Genomic DNA, 21,590 nt, shown 5'->3' on the forward strand with positions numbered 1-21,590 from the left:
AATAAAAATAAATATTAAAAAAATAAAACGTTTATAAAAAATAGATAAAAAACATTTTCGGTTTCGGGCTGACATTTTTTTAATTTCGGTTTCGTTTCGGTTTTAAAATTTATATTTCGGTGCACCTCTAGTTAATAGCCCGTACAGCAGCCCTTCGGTTCTACTGAACTGAAGGGGTCCTGGGGCCGAAGCTTGCCGAAGCTACGGCTAGATCCCTTGCCAGCTTAATGAACAGACCCCTATGTAACTATGTAAATATGTCACATAAAATCCAATCCAACAATGGTTAAATTCAGCCATAAACAGCCAAGTCAATTAATTCACAGAAAATGTTTAAAAAGTACCATACATGTATTGATATTCAGATCTGCATGTACATTTAAAGCTGCAAGGTCACCCAAAAAAATCTTAGTGGAAGTTCCCTGCAATAGAAAAATTATTATACTTACCTATTCAGCATCCCATGTGTTCAGTTTTTAATATTTTTTGGGTTTGTTAGATGACAGTGTCCTCTGCTGTATGTTGTAGTTTTATCCTCTGACTGACTCCTACATCACTACAGGGCACAGCAATGATTGAAGGGTCAGAGGACTGAACCAGAAGGTTCAGCAGAGAAATAAGGGACTATCATAACTGAAAGTGTGTAATGCTAAACAGAATAATGGAGGCTGTAAAGCTTGAATGGAACAATGCAAGACAAGGGCCGCCAGAAAGGTGAGTATGATTCATCTGCTATTGCATGGAACTTCCCTTTGTATAATGACTGACACGGTTAATAATGACTGTCACTATTAATTAACAATGCTGGAAAATAGCCAGTCTGGCAACTTTTGCTCAATGGTTACTACTTTGCTAAGCTATTGTGCTAAGTTCTAAACAGGTAGACACATGCATGGCAAAGCTTTCCATTGCTGTCTTCCCTTCTGAAAATACTAGTTGCCTGACTGTTAAGATAAATTAGTGGTGTCAGTACTGATTCACTTCAGAACAAGTATGCAGACCAAGAGTTCCACATAGACCAACATACAGTATTTGTTCCCCAACAGTGGCTCAGTAAGTATTAAGAACATTGAAGCAGAATAACAGCCAATTAACTAGAATGGTCAGGTCAGGAATACCAGCCTCAGCATTTTCCTTGGCACAACCATCCTTTTTGTACTCCAGGTGGGGCAAGTGCAGGAGTATATGAAAGGGGGCTCCTCTGCTTGTCAAAATGTAGGTATTTTGTACGTGCTGCACTTTCCTAGCTGTTACTTTACAGTTCACTTTTAAATTAAAAGGAAACAACAATTTAAAGTGTATGTATACCCAGAGAACTGGGATACATGCTAAGTAATAACAGTCAGCACAGGCAGCAAGCACAAGAATTATTAGCTCACAAAATTCCTAGCAGGATTAACATGTATTTTTTGCATCAAACCAATATAACAAAATGCTTTTATTTGTATATTTACCAGACCAAAAAGCAACAAATTAAAGAAACGCATACGATTATTATAGGGTTTAATATGGAACCTTTTAGAATTATGTGAAAGTTTTAAAAACTAAGAACACTTTCTGTTTAAAATATGTTTTACATAAGAATGTTGTTTGTCATTAGTGTTGGAAATATTCTGAAAAATATTGTTGTGCATATTTATAAGCACACAAATGAGAACATCCAATGGCTTATCAATCCTTAGTGTAAAACCAGAGTGCAACACATTCACATTATAAATAGACCCTAGTCAAGCGTTGCCTTAATTTAAAATCACAGTGCGTACCAAATCTTTGCTTAACATTCAGCTTGGTTTAGATGGAGAGATCTGTGTATTTTTGTACATGATATTGAAGATATTTTCATGCAAATGGAAGATTACATTAATCTGAGGACCCTCACTTTTGGTTCAGTTAGCAATCACAAGAGAATCAGTAGATAATTTAATGAAATAAATACTTTTTAAAACTCTAGCAATTTTTTTCACTTCCTCTGGGGTTGACAGGTAGCTAAAAAATGAAATCATATGTATGATGTCAATCATCCCTTTGCTGCAATACAGAATATTAGATTTTGCATATAATGTCATCCTTTAGAATATTCTGTCAGTCAGTGGAAATAACTAAAGGAATGCTTACAATAAAAAAACATGTATTGTTATATTCATTTACTATACAAATGTGTTTTTTTTAAATATTGTTGCAGTTTTAGGCTTTCAACGAATGCTTTTTCTGCATAATGTATAACATGATATATAACTAAGATAACAGAAAATGCCTAATTTTATAATATGCAAAATAAAAACTCTAACGTTATACTTTGCTTTCCCAAACAACCCCTGAAATATCTTTTTTAAACATAGAAGTATAGGGATAAATAAAAGACCAACATTATTTTTTTAGTTTTTGATCATAAGGATGAATCAACCCCCCTCCCACCACTGTGTAATATTATATATTTTAGGCTGGACATGTGTCACTACAGGTCCTTCCTCTTCTCCTGTGGCAGTGGCCAGTCCTTACTTCTGGACAGTGCGGCACTCACACAATGACATCTTATTTGAATACTGTGACCTATTATTGTAAGCCGAGGGAGGCCTGATTATACACCCCTATGGGGTGGGTCCATGATGGTCTGCATTCACAGGCAGTGGGTGGGATGTGGAGGGAAGCATCTGATTTTTTAACATTTAAAACCTGCTGGGCAAATTATTTATCATTAAAAGAAGAACTTTTACTTTTATTAACCTTTGCAGTGTGGGGGTAGCCCACGCTACAAGGTTTAACTGCTCATTTTTGTCTAGGTGCTAAAAAAAGATGTACTCACCTAAACAGCTGAACTGGCTCCCTGCTTCTTCAGTCCCTGAAGCTTCTCTCCTACATTGCAGCATTGGAATGTTTCTCGGCGTCCTCATGTCTGTACACTGTGTATAAGACTTGATGATTTATGGGAACAAGCCGGCTCTGCAGTTCAGGTGAGTATAATATTTTTTTAGCACCTAGACAGAAATGAGCAGTTAACCCTTGCAGTGTCGAGGTAGCCCCACTGCAAGGGTTAATCTAAGTTCTTATTTAAATAAAGGTGTAGTTGGCTTTTAAAAATTAGCAAAAAGAAGAAAAGTCTTGGGAGAGGGTACGGAAGAAATCATGGCTCTACTGCATTGGAGGAGAGAGCATAATGATTACCTTATCTGTTCTTGTAGAATAATCCAGACCATTGCCTTGTGCGGTGATCCATGTTTATTAAATGTACTGTATATACGGGACACTTCAACAGCAGATAGGAAAGTGTTAAATTGTTTGCAGTTCAGGATGTATTTATACCTTCTTTACCATTTATGCAAAGAAGATAATTGACATTTGACATATTTTTCATTAATAGCAGCCAAACTCCACTTACATAACCTTCTAGACATTCAAAACTAAATTATATTTGCAGAATATAGTCTCATTATTTAGCAATAACAAGCTTATTTGAAGCAAGATAATCCAAAGTCTCCTAGAATCTGTCTTTCTTGTTCCCACATAAAAACTGTACTTTCCAACACCAATTCATTCTTGTTTATAAACTCTCTACAGGTTGGAGGAACCAAAGGGAACAGACCATAACCAACAGGCCTGTAGCCTGACCGAAGCCATGTTCAGAATTCCCCAACACTGTGTGCTGCTCCAAACGGATATTTCGATGTTTTGGAAGATGCTGGAAAGTTAAAGCACTTAACAGCTCCTTGTTTATCAAGAACCTCAGTAGTGAGATCTCTTACCTAACCTGTAGTTGGGATCTCAGTCCCTAATTGCCATGGCATTTACAACATGGTTTTAATTTTTCTGTTCAATGTTTATTTATTTTTTATAATGGGGAATGTATCATATGGAGTGGAAACAACTTTGTTGGAGCATCAAAAAATAAGAATCCATTATGCATCAGCGAATTGTCTATGGTAAAAATGGTAGATATGGTAAAATAATTTAATTTGAAACATACAGGTCTATTCACTAAGTGAGTGAACATCCTGGCTGCCCAGGAGAGAAACACTGATTTTTCTTTTTTTTTTCTTTATTCTGACATGGAGCGAGCGGAGCATTTCCCATTGCAATGCATTGCTACATTCCTATTGGCTATTTCAATTTGCAATAGCCAATAATAAACTAGCATTGTACCCACCCTCTGCTGATGGACCTGATGGAGAACTGCAGCAGAGGGCGGGTACAATGCTAGTTTACTATTGGCTATTGCAAATTGAAATAGCCAATAGAAATGTAGCAATGCATTCCAATGGGACATTTTTTTTTTCTATTCTGACATCGCTCCATTTTAGAATAAAGAAAAAAAAAAGAAACAGCAGTGTTTCTCTCCTTGGTGGCCGGGAGCAGGAGACTCCCGGAGCGCCAGGGAGAGTTTTCTGTTTGGAGATCAGTGCCCCTGGTTAGCAGGTAACCAGGGACGCTGATCTCTCTGCAAGTGGCCGGAGCCAGCTGCAAGATCATGGCTGGCTCCGCCTAGCTGTCAGAAGCAGGCTGTCGGCCGGCCGCTCGGGCCAGCTTTGGCTTTCAGAGCGGCTCAGCCGAGCCAATGCATATGCGTTCGGCCACGTTCGGGAGCTGTACGGGCTATTGTGAATAGCCCGTACAGCACCCCTTCGGTTCTACTGAACCGAAGGGGTCCTAGGGCCGAAGCTAGCCGAAGGATCGGCCGAAGCTACGACTAGTTCCTTCGGCAGCTTCGTGAATAGACCTAATAGTGTGCTTCTGTTTCATTACTGTATGCAAAGTAAAAGAAAACATAAAAAGAAAACCACAATGGATTCAAGAACTGTACTGAAAAAGAGGGATATAGTGTATGGTTGAGGATTAGGTCAGTGTAGAAGCACAGATCATAATCTAAGGATCACCAATTCACCTCCTAATACATCATGTGCTTGACACACACATACACAAACACACATACACACTTCTTTGGCACAAAGGCATGGCTGACCTTCTCCTGTGTAGTTATTTACTCCATAATGCTATACCTAATAACGAGTAAATCGATTTAGACTCAGCTAAATTAGAAAAAAAATAGATTGCAAATAAGCTTCCCTCCCTGCAGACCCCCACAACCAGGGTTGTGGGGAAGAGGCCTTGTCCCTATCAGCATGGGGACACCCTCCCCATGCCGAGGGCATGTGGCCAATTTTTCACAAATTCGTTGATACTACCGCTAACAAAAATTTTGATTTTTTTTTTTTTTTAAGTTGATGCTTAACCCCATTAAACATTCATTCAGGAAAGAAATTCGGATGCATCCAAAATTTTTGTTATCGGAAAGTCATATTTGTTTGCATTCATTATTTCTGCCATTCGGACATTTGTATGTATCCGCATGTATGAAATTCAGAAAATTTGTCCGAATAACGAATATTTCCGAAACTAATTGCACTGTCTATTATCTTATATTGCATGATGATGTAACTGTATACAGTATAACAATGAAATAACTACATGGCATGACCAGATTGTGACAATTATTAAAAAGATTTTAAAGATTTAAAAAAAAGATTATTATACTTTTGTTGTAACATGAACATTTGCATGTGCTCATGTTAAAGATTTTATTTATTGGAGAAAAATTATTTTAGCCATAATGATAACATCATGGCATGAACATTACCGGACTAACAAAAATAAACTGATAGCTGAGGAAAATTACATCAATCAATCATATTATTCACAGTATTAAAATTTATATTTTTATATACAATCCTAATAGATTGTATGTAAGTGGGATTGTGCAAGAAATCATTAGTCAGATTTATTTTTCCTGATGAAACAATTTCTCTCTTTGACAACTGTCAAAGTCATCTCAGAGCTATGAATATTAAAGAAATGTTGGCTGGCACATTTGGTATTTTGAAGCTAGGTAAATAGAACTCATGAAATATGAAAGAAATGTTCCATATGTCAATGTAAAAAAAATTGCCATTAGGGTGATTTATGAGCAATTGCTCACCTACACTTCATGCATACTCACCAACATTAAAAACTATTCCCAGATACATTTTACTGTTAGCCAGGTGAATGTGTACAGCAAAAGAACAATCTGCAAAGCAGAGTAACAATAAGCTGGTTTCTATCATGGTTTTGAATGCTCTGAACTGCTGAAAGCAGCAATTTGATTGGCTGCTATGTTTCACTGCATTATGTATTTATTCATTGCTCATGGCATGCTTTAAAGTCAGGGCAAAAAAAAAAAGAAAAACATATTCAGTAAATCTCTGCAATTCATGCACTTTCCCCATGTTTTATCCCTTTCAAAAGATGCAAGTACAGAGGAATATCCTGCCAAATATCCAACTTCCAACTGCTCCTAACTTCCTATTTTGGCTAACAACATAGTGCCTGTTCTACACTCAAATCCCAAACCTGCGTTTTCAGCCCTGCCTGAATTTTTCTCTGCTGTACTACAGATCTCTGCCTCTACCCTACCCCATGATGCCCCTAGCCACATTGATACATTGCTTTTTTGTCCCAGCAAAACCATGCTCCTGTCCCTTGCTTACTTTGCAAGAGAATTTCCAGTTTGCAAGGGACATTTCCCTTAGGTTGGTGAATGTGGTGAAATACCACTTTGCAAAGAATACCCAATCATGTGCAAGGAACATTAAAAAAACAACTGTTTTTGCTTGCACATGTTTGGGTGATGAAAGTCAGCAGAGTTTAACCTTATTCACTTCACTAAAGGAAAACTTCTCCTGCAAAGTGCAAATTCCCTTGCAAGGTTAACAGACAATTTGCCTTTAGTAAATTAACCCCACTGTGTGTAGGGATAGTGCTTTTGGTATGTGTTGTGCTGTGTGCCTACATCACTAAGAACTAACCTTTGAGCAGCTGCACCTGTATAATTTGTTTTCACCTTGCCAGCACTCCCCCACCCCTCCTTTCTCCATCTAAACCTGCACTAATTCTCTAGTGCCATTTGCTATTGGATGATAGGGGACGCAGTGACATCACTCCCTCTGTCACGTGACAGTGTTCTAAGCCTAATCATTGGCTGCTAGATACCAGCGCTGAAACATAGGAGGAGGTCATAAACTCGCTCATACCAAAGGAGTGTTGGCACGATGAGTATCAGTGAGTTGGGCTTTGAAAAGAGACTGTATTTTCCTATGATGCCCATGCTATATTAGATATTCTCCAATATTATTTGCCTTCACTATAGATTTCTGATCATTTGTTATGGAGCAACATAAAATATTCTCACTTAACACATTGATTAGCAATGCTGAGTGTTCTTGTGTTTGACAAGACTTTTAACATTCACAGTTAGGGCCAGGTGTCATGTGAAGGCTACCCATGCATAACATCATTTATGAACTAAGGCAACCATTAACTTAGTTATATTTGCATTATTAATTAACTAAATAATAATTATTTGTGACAATGAAGTGATTAACTTCTACTTCTACTTTGTTTAGTGGTATGGTGACATACTGGTAAGATATATAGAAAGAAAGCAGAGATGTAATAATATAATCCCTGATTAAACAGACAAAAAATTATGCTAGAAGTCATCTTATAGTTTAATAAAAATGACAAATGGATTTTGACTTTTGATATCCTTTGATTTGCATTAAGGAGAACACATCTGGCATAGCTATGTACATTACATAACATGTTTCTGTCAAGCTGTTTAATTTCAGAAAATATTCTATTGTAGAAAGTGTTCAGTGGCCTGTTTTTGGAGTTGCGCTACATGACAGGCTCCTGAAGTTCAATGAGAGCTTAAGAACAGTTTATATGCCATACATTTTTAAGTGGATAAAACATATACAGGGCTATTCACAAAAGGGTGAAGAGATCGGAGAAGGCAGGAGAAGTGAACAATCTAGGCCAAAGTAGCTGATTCCTCCAATTCAGCTCACTTTCCAGTACAGCTATGTTATCCTACAGTGTTCACTTCTTCTGCCTTCTCCAAACTCTCACCCTTTTGTGAATAACCCTGATAGTATATCTTCCAGCAGTGATCTATGAGACTAGTGGAGAATAATAGGCGCATTTTCTCTAAGCTATATATCTACAAACAATATTGCATGAGCAAACACAATGGGAATTGACTGAGTGTCTCCAAGGACAAAATAAGGTAAATCTATTTTTCTAGAGTTGGCATAAACAAACAAAACCATGATCAATACACATTGACTACTGCAAGTATAATCAAAGAGATCCCAACTTGCACACGTTACAGGGGCAACATGTGCTTCTAACTTGGGTCAATAGTCTCTTTCAAATCTATCGTTTATCCTGATATTATTTTAAATGCCCCTTCTAACCAAGTGGTGATATTTCTACTTCCCAGGTCTCTGTGTATGGAAGAATGTAAGTTCCTAGAATTATTGCTTATACTGTATTTCAAGGAAATGAGATTCCATTTAAGCAGGCTGCAACCTTAATTCTCTTCTTCTCCATTTAATAATGTATATGTAAAAAGTATTTCATAGATGTTTAGATTGGATGTAATAACTTGCTGAATAGTTTGGTTCAAATATAGAATGATGTGAACTGACAAAGAAAAAGCTAATATTTTCTAATACTGCTGCACCACGCTTTCTCTGCCAGCGACATATGTATTATGTCAGAACAGCATCATTTGCAACTCACTAAGTCAGTGAGGTTTACGTCAGCTGCATTTTCTCAAACTGTAAGTTCATGATTTCATCAGTGTAAAGATGCCTAGGAGCCTGGCCATTCATACAAATGCCCCCATGACATGTGGAACAACAGCCCAGAGCCTGCTGACAACCCTTCTACTGCTGCTCCTAGCCCTGATCAGGATGGAGATATTCACAATTCTTTTACAGGTGAACTCTTATGTAAAAGTGACCCTTTGGTGAGCTGCTTTAGCCACTTTGCTACCATGGTACATTTTAAAATAGCAGATTGGTGGGCATGTATTTTTGATGTGAAAGTTACAACATGATATAAAATTAATTTGGGTACAGAGTTGCATGACTAAGTAATTGCTAGTCAACCTATCACAGCACTGAAAACTAAAAAATGGCCATGTAACCAAGGGATATATACAGCCAAGTACTCAAGTGCTTAAACTACATTACAGAAGGATGGTTATGAAGCAAAAAAAAATGCAAATCAGGTAGGCTAAACCTGGATTCCAGTGCAGCTAACTAAGACAGATTTGCACAGGTCTGGAACAGATTTAACAATGAAGACACACTCCAAATTTAGTGGTAGGGACAGGTTTATTTCTGCCACAGGGATTCCTTAGAGCAGCAGAGGGAGGAATTTTTGAATGAAACTCAACTCAAATGAATCTGTCTCACTGCTCCTGTTTAGCACTGCATTATTTTTTTAGCATTAATACTTTTAATATTTTCAGTCCCTATTAAAGTAATTAAAAACATGCACTAAGGTCAATTTAATTCAAAGCAATAAGTATAGAAATATGAACTTTGCTGGTGTTTTCAAAACCAGAGTAGGCAAAGGGTGACAGTAATTGGGGTACAATGTTAGTGAAGACAGTGCCCTGTGTGGAAACTAATCCTGAACCCATAATGTTAACAAATATGCTCCCTGTAAGATAAAATTTGTATACATTTTCCACAAAAGAGTTTGAGCGGAATGAGGTAAGCTTGTATTCCTTGCCAGGTCTTTACTGCTATCTGTGTTCCCAGTGGGACATTTCCCACACACCCAGTCAGGTCTCTTCTATGAACTTAGCATCCTGGTTCAGGGGTGTATTCACCATGCACTCTTGATCTACCAGAGGGGCAATCACATCAGTATCATGGTATTATAAGCGTAAAAGTGAAATGTTCAAAAGAATTTATATAAAATGTGCCTAGATAGGGAAATCAGGAAGTGCAAGTATCCATATAACCCTGGCTATCAAGACCAAGTGTGACTTTACACAAGTAGAGCTCCACTTTATGAAGCATGTGAGCATGTGCCAACACTTTCCTGTTCCCAACGGAACTCTAAATCCCAATATTAAGTTGTGTAGGGGCAAACCAAACTATATACACTTACACGTTGACATGATTTATGAAAATGTGTTGCCTAATCTCATATACACAAGGGCTAGCATATAAAGTGTACTCCATTATTCCCATTTAAAATGTTAAATAGCCTTGATGTAATGGCTTTGAAGGTGACTAAGCTATTCATTTATTTGCATGTGTGTCTCATATGTCTCAGTTCCCTTATTTGTATAAACCACAGATCAATACATTGCTTTAGGAATAACGATTTAATTAAGATAAACACTTTGCTAAATATTTGTCTCCATAGCAAGTGAAAGACAATAGTAGGTAGGGGATTTTCGGCATAATCCCATACTTTGTCATGAATAACAAAGGGAATGCTTTGAAATGACATGTCAATTCAATTTACAGGCAGTAAATTCAGCAAGTATAATAAGCATTTTATTTTTCATGAGATACAGTACAATCCTTAAGTCATACATTATATTATTAAAAAGGCTGATCAGCTTCAGTGCTTTTAATTTGCAAATTTGCAAATTAACATAAAATGTACATTGTTTAGACTAGTAGACTGATTAAAGGATAGGTTCGTGCAACACAAGAAGGACCACCGTTGCATGAAGAACAATGAACCAGTGATAAAACCCTCTGACTTTGCTAATAACAATAGGCACTCAATAGCGGCCACTGTGCAATAATGTTAGTTATTAGTTATGTTCATTTTTCTTGAATGATTACAGCAGTTACATTTTTGTATAAGGTATTTTAGGAGTTACAAGTTTATGCATTAGTAATGATAGTGGTTCCAGGTGCAGTTATCTGGGCCTCAAACAATAGTTTGCAGTTCTAGTAATGACTCCAGAAACACAAGGCAGTGATCCAAAACTTCTAGGCATCTTTCATTAAAAAACATTCTGGTGATACTGCCATGAAGGTTCCTTGTTCAGGAAATTTCCTTTATGGGGCAACAATGGTCTTACAATTGTGCTTGCATTGTCACCCTGTCAGTTATACTCCTGGTAAAGAACTGCAATTGATTGTGCAAACACACAGTATACCATATGTTCCACCATTATCAGGGAGGCGGTGCAGACCAATGAGGTTCAGCTGATATGGTAAACATACATGTAGACAGAAAGTGACTAAAAGAAGCTGAAGAAACAACAAGAATGAAAAAAATTTAATTGTTTATGATGCACAGTACTTTTGCAAACTATATGTCATTATGTTGGGGGTTAATGTCTACTTTATATTCTCTTCTTACCTCCCACTCAAATTGGTTTTATCAGGCAAAATGTTTGTAAATACAAGTCACTAAGCACTAAGTTAAATCTTATAAGATTGGAGCCTAATTTCTACTACAATTCCAATAAAAAAGGTTAAGACTATGGGCCTAATTTGCTGTGAAGTGCAGTGAATATAAGTCATGCAGTGCTAAAATGACTAAAGTATTGTGTGAGCTGAAGTGAACCTGTGTTCACTTTAAACAATCACATGGTGCACAAGGTGAGTGTAGGCATATTAGTGCACTCAAGTGTGTTTTGACCATCACTTGAATCACTTGTAGGTCTAGAATGGCTTATCAGCATCTATGAAGAATGTGCAGATCTTTCTAGTGACACTAAACACATGAGTTAAATCTTAAAAATACATTCAAGTACCTTAACTGGTAACAACATGTCTCTTATTTGTGTATCACTTGGCGGTAGATCCTCAAATAATCTCTGAATTGGTGTTGCCATTGTCCTTCCTTCGGGAGGGTTGCTACTTTTGTTCCCTATGATCCCTGTGTGTGTAGTAAAGTAGCCACCACTCCAAGCTCGCCCCTGTGATGGACTACAATCTCACATTTAGTATACTAATTTGTATTGAAGGTATAGTCTATCACTGGGAATGAGTCATCCACGTTTATCCTTTTTTAAAAAAGGTTGATTTACGAAAGGCATAAAGGCTATTCACTTCACAAGGTGATTTTCCCTCAGCTTAGATGTAGTGAAATGTATCTTTGCAAAGCATATCCAATCATGTGCAAGGAAAATAAAACGTGTTATAATTGCTGGCATGTGATAGGGTCATAGAAGGGAAAATTATCTTACAAAGTAAACAGCCTGATTGCTTTAAGTAATGCATACCTATAGTGTGCTCCTAACTTCCACTTTACGAAGCAAGCCGATGTACGGCTGATTTCAGCCGATATACGGCTGAAATCAGCCGTACCAGCCTGAAGTGAATAGCCGAACGGTGTTCGGCTCACTTCACTTCTGATCAGTCATTCACTCGGCTGCCCTCGGCAGCTTTGTGAATAGACCCCATAGTGTATTTGTGGCTCTGGATTATAAAGTGTGTGGTGTCAGCCCTGCCTACTTTATTTCTCATTAAAACAAAGAACACAGGCCATTTATTAACCCCTCGTCTCCAGAACTCCACACTGTTCATGGGCAGAGGGCACAGGAAGTTATCAGCTCTCACGTTTTCTTTCAAAATCCATGGGAATTTATTGCACTTATCAAACAGATATAACAAAAAGCTTTCATTGGTATATTTAGCAGACCACAAGTGAACAAATAAAAGAAGTTTATTGCTAAGGTTTACATAAACTTTAAGTTAACCTGATCTGACCTAAACATTTTCACCAGGGAGACACGATTTTTTTACTGCACAATTGCCAACACCACATTCTCCATAAAATGTTGGTGAACTAGTCCTCTAAGTTCCCCCTATGGCACTGCAGGGTAATGATCAAACAAGTTATGCAATTTGAAGCTACCCGCGATAAGTAGGTAGCTTTAAATTTTTTTATCATTCTACACTTCACATATGTCCAGGTAGCACTTCCTGTCACATTACGGTAATGACAGTGCAATGTTTACACTGCCATTTTTGCCCCTCTTTACTATGCAAGAAGGCTTTAATATGTGAATCATTAATGAAAGCCATCTCGCTTTCTTCCTTCTTTGTCAGCAAAGTCAGTTCATTGTATTCTGTGTAAAATGACAACATGAGTTGAGACCGTGTTCAACTTTTTAGAGTATAATGTGGGTTTTGTTTGTATTTTAAGCCATTCAGCATCTTATCAATGGGACCTTTGTTGACAAATAGCAAAGCCCATTCATTAAGTTAAATAAAATAACAATAACAACAAAATTGGATGTCGGTGATGGTTCTCATTCATCCAGGTCATGGTATAGCTGTAAAAAATAAATCAAGGCAACTGGTCTTGCTGCATTTTTCTTGAAGACGTTTCCCTGGCCATCTGACTGGCTTTCTCAATTCAGAAATTCTGAATTAAAAAAGCTAAGTCACTGGTTATAAACAAGTGTAAACATGAGAAATTCTGACTTTTTCTGACTTTCATTCACTTCATGCGTGTTTCAAGTCTGTGAACGAGTACCAATGAAGCTGGATATAGTCGGGTCTTACCTCCCAACCTTTTAAGATGAGAAAAAAGGGTACCTTTTAACACAAGGTAAGTAGGCAAAGAACACAACCCTGCCAAGCCCCAAGTTCTGTGGATCATGAAGAATTCATAGACAAAACAAATTGACTAAAACACTTTTAGCGCATTTTTACACTACTACTTTTCCTCTATGCTGGCTTTCAAACATTTTAAAAAACAATAATTTTGTGGTTATAAGAGAAGTTTAGAGTAGTGTAGATCTACTCCCTTGGGTGCTGCTGAATAGGTGGGTGCTTTTGCTGTCCGTCAGTGGTGAACTGCCTTGAACTCTGAACTGGTCTGAAAGCTCACAAACACACCTGTAGCATAACGTGAGCTTTATTTAAAAAGGAAAAAAGTCTTGCAGAGGAAAATTTGTAAAGGCAGTGTGGCAATAGCAAGGTAAACAAAATAACAATTTCAGAAATAGACACTGTTATAATTGGATATAAGGAACAACCATATGGCCCAGCTAAAATTCCACTGGTCACTGGTGGCCTAACAAACAGTCTGCCAGTGGTGGGGCCTGTGAACCCCCAATGGAATGCTCTCTGTCTAGGGAAAGTACCTAACATCCAAGTGGATGCCCCAAAAGTCCCAGCAAAGGGACATGGCAGCAATGTTCCAGGTTCCCAAGCAACCAGCAGCAAAGTCAGTGTAAATACAGGTGGCCAAGAAGTCTTTCATCACTTATGTAATTTGGTGTCAAATGGTGGCAAGAGGTCAATCTACTCGCATGGCTCCTCTATCAAGCTTGCATCATCTGGATCCTCAGGCTTCTCCATTTCTGAAGCACACAGGCAGCATGGTTCTCATTACTTTCTCTGCAGCCTTCTCCACATCTCAGCACATAGATCAAAGCAGCAAAACACTTTTCATCAGCTCAGTTCCCTCTCCTTAACAGCACACACACCAGCAGCCCTCATGGTGTTCCTACTCCAACTCAAGTGCAGACTCTCTCTGCTAGCAAGATCCCATTTGCCCCTTCCACTTGTGCCCCATTCTCCCAAACACAGCCATCCTGCACTGTGCTCCAGTGGGTGGGTGTTGTTTGACCTGAGGCTGCTACTGCAGCCAATCAGGTGTATTCTCCCCTCTTCTCCCCCTGCTGGCAGTTGTCCATGAAGGACAGGAATAACAGAGGAATCCTATAGTGTGCCCATGATGATTCCTAGGCTACAGCAGTATAAAACCTTTTATATTTACATAGTACATTTTTTAAAATAGGTCTATGCATGAGCCCCAAAAAAGGGACAACTGAGGAGAAAAATTGGGCAGAGATATATGGTTCCAGAAGATGGACAGTTTCTCAAAACAAGGTAACAATGGGAGCTATGACCAATGGCAGTCTTATTTCTGTTATTTCTTATTCTGTGCCAAGCGTAAAATAAACCTGCCAGAGAGTTATGGGGGCTGCCATTGCCTGGCCGCTGATTCTTTAGTGATCTGGAACAAATAAATAGGTCAGGAAAGACAGAAGTACTTGTGTACATATACATTTCAGGTGAGTGATGAAAAGGCAATTACCATTTTTAAAAGAAGAGGTGATCAATGCCATTCTCCATATTTCTCTCAGTGCAGGTTTAATTGAAATAGTCTGACCAGTATAGGGTAGTAGGTTTGCTTATAGTTAAACATTTCTGTGGATACGTCAAGGGGATTCTAAGAGACAGATTACTCCAACAAAGAAAAAAAAAATGATGCTCGGGGTACACAAGGAAAGCACTTGCCCACAAAATTATTTAAAAATTTCTATCAGGTTTGGGCTGCAAAAATATCTTGTTTGCTTATTGGAATTCATGACGCTGTGCCCATCCTGTGCATTGTATAGATGTGCACTGGAGCAGTGAAGTGTAAACAAAAGCAACAGGTGTTTTGCCTAGGAGAAATGAACTGATTTTTAAGCTTACCAACTGCATATTAATCTGCCTGTCTTCCTCACAGCATCACTTTGAAACGATTGGACCTGCACACAAAAGGATGGTGCTCCAGCAATAAATCCATGAAATACTTTAGCAACAGGCAGAACATCACGTATGTTCATATACCTTATTTCTATACCTTTAAACATTAATAAATGCTTTATTTCTATATAGTTTGCCAAGCTTTAATAATAAACATGATAGAAGACATATATAAATTAAAGTAGACTTATTAAAAAACATCTCTCACAGAAGTTTTTTATTGTAGCTTCAGGTAAAAAAATCTACCCCGCCAGTGCTTGGTCACTTAAACTGGCCAAACTCATTGGTCAAGCTGTCACTGCTGCAGCGTCTTTAATGACTGACCTCAGCATCTTGGCATTCAACAGCTCTGCCTGAATAAGTCATTTCCTCAAAATGTTCTACAATTGCAGAGATCATGTGATTGGGCATGGACCATTCCAATGAAAATTTGAAAAAGTTAATTTTTCAGAAAACCTCCGGCCCTGGTGCATGTTTTACTGTGAAGCACCCCACTAACTTAAAATGCAAAGGTACTTTATTATCACCTGTCATAGGATTTGATCTGTTATGGCTGCTGTGTAATCCTCCCCATCCTGCTCTGTTCACCTCCCTAGTGGCCAGTGAGGATGCCTATCACATGTTTTAGACAAAAGGGAGATGGCAGGAAGATATAGACTACATAGTTACCATGATGAATTTGTTGGTTGCTTTTTCTCTAATATAACACTTGCTAGCCATTGACTGTGGTCTGAATAGTCACAGATCTACTTAAAGCTGTTATATTAACATTTTTATAGAGTGCAGGGTGGATATTGATTTCCCTTTTAGTTCATATTTTAGTATGCATATTTTAATTTATGAGGACATCAATATATTTTTCATGATGAAGAACAGTGAGTGACTATTGTGTCGCAATGCCTCTTATTTAGCAATTCAGTTATTAGTTTCTCTTGAAACTATTCCAAAGTAGTGATGAGAATATTGAAAACTGTCATCCATTTCACAGGTCAGATTAATGTCTGTGGATTGCCAGCATCGTATACTGGTAAAGATGTCCTTTGTACATCTTACTCTCTCGCTTCAGTTTTAGGCCCCCTAAACATTTTTGCTGACCTATAGACAATAAGCTGTGTGTTTTGTATTTTGATGCAGCAGCGCATGGTCTCATGGGGACACTCCATCATCATGAGTACAGCAAAAGAAATTCACCTACCTCATGATTATGCAAAAAATAACTAAAACTATTTGGTTGATTTGCTGAGGGAGGAAGTAGACAGTAAACAGAATTTTCCTTTTTGCATCATTTTAATATTAATGTGAATAGTTATACAATTTATTTTGTGAGGATTGTTTATCTCCTTTAGTAAACTAGCCACTGTTTGTCACATCCGCATAAGACCTGTTCACCTCCAAAGGACCCCATTACCAATCCACTGACCAGATCTGTTTTCTTAATTCTATGTTAGCTACTGAGCTGGCAGAGTATTATCATCTGTTCACTAATTCAGGTTTTCAAACCCCAGAAGTTCCTATTCAATTTATATACTCCAGCTTAACATATTGTATGCTTAAATTATCTAACTACTTAAAGGCAAACATTAATACTTAAAGGCAAACATTGTAACTTCTACCATAATTGACTGCAGAATTAGACTTTTTTTTCGTAAACCCCTGAGGCTGTGCCTGGTGAGTACATCTTTATTTAGCACTCTTGCAGCAGTGTGTATAAGTTTCAATACTTGCTCTCTATAGTGTCACATTGATGTATTGCTTAGTACTTGATACACCTCTGGAAGCGCAGGCTTTATTTGTTGTCCATGGGTTGTGAATATGTAGTAACGCATACTGTATGTATGAATTAAGCTATAAATACAGAGTTGATTGCAGCAGTGTCTGATGTTTTTGAATCCCACTAGCTCGAACAGTGAAAAGATCAATTAAAGCAATAAAAGGAAAATGACACAAAGCCATAGTTACATATAAACTATCACAGACCATAGTCACACAGTAATTTCAACTACAGCAGCTCTTCCAGTAAAATGACCTTCACTGCTATTAAGATCCCCACACCTCCTTCAGTCATACACATAGAGAGGAATTTAAAAAATAGAAGCTGTGTGTGGCCACCACACTTATCTTGGCATGTCATAGCTATCAATGGTGGGGGAGGCGCAGACACAGCACAGCTCACACGTCCTATAGCTCTTAAATAAAGTGTTTACAGAAAAGAACCACAATAATATGTGTTTGTAATAAAATATCATTTGATCTGCCTATTTGCAACCCTAACAGTTTTAGAATTTTGAATCCTGAACAGTGCATCATATCACTAACTGCTGACGTATACTTAGTGGCTGTTATCCTGTTCTAGGTTTAAAGTCCAAAAGTCTAAAAATGCCTTTAAATAACTGTTTTATAACATGAATGTTATTACCTACACATACATTCCCCTAAACAGGGAACTAAAAGATGAGAACAATTGCAATGAGCTGCAAATTAAAATATATATGGAAACATGTAAAGTGTTTGTCAAGCCGTTTGTTTTTTTAATCTTGGATAAAGTGAGGAAGAATTGTAATCTTTGTCATATTTACTGCTATCTGAGGCTACATTAGAGAGATTTAAGTAGGGTATACATGGGATGAAGTTTGGCATGGGACGAATTTCGAAATTTACATTGGGGACTATTCACTGAGCTGCCGTAGGCAGCCGAGTGAATAAACGACCCGAGGTGAAGTGAGCCGAACTTATTATAGAACATGCTATGTTCGAGTCGAACATAGGTTCGACTCGAACGCGAAGCCCATCCCTATTGCACAGCACACCTGAGACATTTTGGTGGGCTGTGCAGAATCTATGTTGGGCTCTGCCAGCACATTCCTCTTACTTTGCACGGCCTGAGCTCTTTGGAACACGGCCTCCTTGTCCTCAGCGCCCGACTGGACGACCTCCTCATCCTCGGCGCTCGACACCGTCTCCTTGTCATCTTCGTCGCCCGTCTGGAGCTTTGGTGGCGCCTCTCGCCTCCTCTGTCAGTGTCTCTGTCCCCCGCCTCTTCCATCTCGGGGGCCACTCGACAAATAGTTTTCTCTCATGGGGGCCGTCTGCCACATTTCATACTTTCAAATAAAATGTAGCTATATCCAGCTTAAAGGAGAGACTTTACATGCGGTGTGCAGGCGTTTACATGCAGCTTCTGTCACCTGATCGGTAACTTAGGTGACAGCTGTCATTTATAAACACGAGCGCTGGCCGCAAGGATCCGAGTGTCGGCGCAGATTCAGCAACACGGTCTGCATCCGACAGAGATGGGGTACTGAGTGTAGATTCATGAAAAAAAAGTATTTAAACAACTGTAATATCAGGCTGCAACATAACAACATTGAAAAAAGTGAAGGGGGCCTGAATACTTTCTGGTTGCACTGTATACTGTGCTGCACATGCACAGCTGTAGATCCTAAACAATTTTGCCAACAGGCAGGTAAGTTTGTTTTATTAAAAAGAGATAGAGCATGTCTCTTCCATAATAAAGTGCCCGCCAAATCACAATGTTTATTTTTTTACTTTAGTTCTGCTTTAATTTACTAGCATTACAAGGTAGGAGGGGGTTTAATTACTTTTCCCAACAAGATATTGTAAATCCAAAGTATGCCATGCTAGTTGAATGGTAAAAGAAATACTGGAATGTTAAATACTTTTGAGCAATTTTGGAACTTAAAACTCACTATTTTCAAATCTATTAAATGTTTTGAAGGCTATATTGGGGAAAAAATATTTGTAAATTGAACACATTGGGGTCTATTCACTAAGCTGCCGTAGGCAGCCAAGTGACTAACCGACCCCAACCAAACACTGTTCGGCTATTCACTTCAGGCTGGTACGGCTGATTCCAGCCGCATATCGGCTGAAATCAGCCATACATCGCGTGGCTTTGTGTGGCTTCGGGTCAGCCGAAAAACGAGCAGTGAAAGGTTTAATCTGCTCGATGGAGCAGATTGAGCCTTTATGGGAAAAAGTGTTTCTCCCAGGTGGCCAGATGCCTATTAGACTCCCAGAGTGTCCGGGGGAGGAATGACAGGTAACCAGGAACGCCATCTGTCATTACACACTGAGAACACGGAGAGGCCGCCGTGATATCATAGTGGCCTGGCCTGGTTCCCAGTGTGTAATGACAGTGTCCCTGGTTACCTGGTAACCAGGGACGCTGATCTGTCTGCAAGTGGCCGGAGCCAGCCGTAAGATGAGGGCTGGCTCTGCCCAGCTGTCAGAAGCAGGCTGTCAGCCGGCCAATGGCCGGCCGCTCTGCCAGCTACGGCTTTCACCTTGGTTCAGTCGAGCCGAAGCATATGCCTTTGGCTTGACTGAGCCGTTGAATAGCCCGTACAGCAGTCAGTCGGTTCTACTATATATACACTGAGTGGCCAGTTTATTATGGCCACCTGACGTTTGTAGGCAAATTAGCTATAATTAGCTATAATTTTGCGCTGAAGTTACTAGAGGGCCAGACCATTTATAAATAGAAGTGAAGTGATTTTTCTCTGAAGATATGGGTAAACAATGCGATTTAACAGCCTTTGAACGTGGGATGATTGTTGGCACGAGTCATGGAGCGAGTATCAGCAAAACAGCAGAATTCGTTAAAGCTGGTATATATATATATATTTAATTTCTCTCTTAAGCATGTTGGTATAGCCACACAGACAGATGGTTGTGAATCTTTCTGATTCTCTATTTCAGTAATTTTATATATTTTTTAATTGATCATAATGGTATGTTAGAAAAAGCAAATAGAAGTTAAACTAATCCAAAAACAACATTATTTGGAAATGCAGTTCAAATGGCAGTGGCTGAGCACAGTACAATTACTCATAATAGCCAATTAGATGTTATCTTTTTTGTCTTTGGACTACAGAGAGTTGAATTTTGTTTGGCAGTTAAACTTTTCTTGTTGAAGTTAAATGAACTTTGCTGTAGTACTTTAACAAATAAACCTGAAAATTGAATCTATCAAAGTGCAAGCATTATTGACCATTTGCCTTCAGTGAGCATTGCTTATGTTATCCTACAGCTACCAAACAGATTTTAACCTGCAACATAAAATGAATTTGACTGGTACATATGTGAGAATATAGCAAAACAAATAATAAGGACACATTATGTGCATACACCAGCACCTGACTTTAAACAGTCTAACATTATTGGAGGAAATTATGATATTTACGGGCTATGTGACCACCTCCATTTTTCCCATCCTCTTGATGTTAATGATTAGAGGGGGTGATTTAACAATGGCAAATAGTTCTTAAGCCCTTAGTGGTTGATAGGATCACCCTTACTGCAATTATGACTAATATAGTCCACTCTGTAATGTGCTTTACAGTTACTTACTTATTTTCCTTTTCTTTACTTTTTAACCATTCTCTCACCCATTGTCTTCTAAATCTCCCTCTCTTTGTTCTCTTTTCACATTGTTGATTGTTTAATCTTTTACGGATTTGCATCTAAGTATTTAGGATTTACATTTCATTAATCGGATCCTATGTTAATATATTTATGAAGCACATATTAAGATATTGGTAGTTTCTTATTATTCCTTGTGAAGTAATTACAATATCTGTATACTACTTGCCATGTTTGTTTGTGGGGGGTTTTTTCATATGTAATGTGTGCATTATACAGTGACAATGTTTCTGTTTATGTTTGATATATCCTAATAAAAAGCTGAAGTTTAAAAAAATAAATAAAGGCAAATAGACTGTTTACTACCCAAGGAAATTTGCACGTAGCAGGAAAAGTTGCCCCTTAGTTTAGTGAATGAGGTGAAGCTCTGCTGACTTCCTTCACCCAATTATAGACAAGTGAATTTACAGGTTTCTTTTCATTTTCCTTGCACATGATTGGGTATACTTTGCAAGGTGAAATTTCAACACATTCACCAAGCTAAGGGAAACTTCCTCTACAAAGTACAAATTCCCTCACAAAATGAACAGCCTATTTGCATTTAGTAAATCAGTCCCAATAGGTCTGTTTGTCTAATATTTCTAAAATTATAATCAAAGCTATTCATCTTTTCAAATAAATCTCCCTAATAATGTTTACAAAGGGAGTCATTTTCTACCCTGGTCTACCAATCATGTATATTTTAAAAACAATCAGTCTAAAACATATCCCCTCGACCTAAAGTAAGCCAACCTTCACTAGCTCTGATGTATACTAAAATGCATTACACGGCCCTGTGCAATGTTAACAACC

General features: G+C 38.2%; 1 protein-coding gene across 2 annotated transcripts in view; it reads right to left on the reverse strand.

Moving 5' to 3' along the window:
• Window positions 1–21,590, reverse strand: part of GALNTL6 (polypeptide N-acetylgalactosaminyltransferase-like 6) — a 996,922-nt gene that overhangs the window by 865,161 nt on the left and 110,171 nt on the right. The window lies entirely within an intron of this gene.

Source organism: Nanorana parkeri, unplaced genomic scaffold (assembly GCF_000935625.1).
Source record: "Nanorana parkeri isolate BGI_ZX_2015 unplaced genomic scaffold, ASM93562v1 scaffold185, whole genome shotgun sequence".
NCBI classification, from domain to species: domain Eukaryota; kingdom Metazoa; phylum Chordata; class Amphibia; order Anura; family Dicroglossidae; genus Nanorana; species Nanorana parkeri.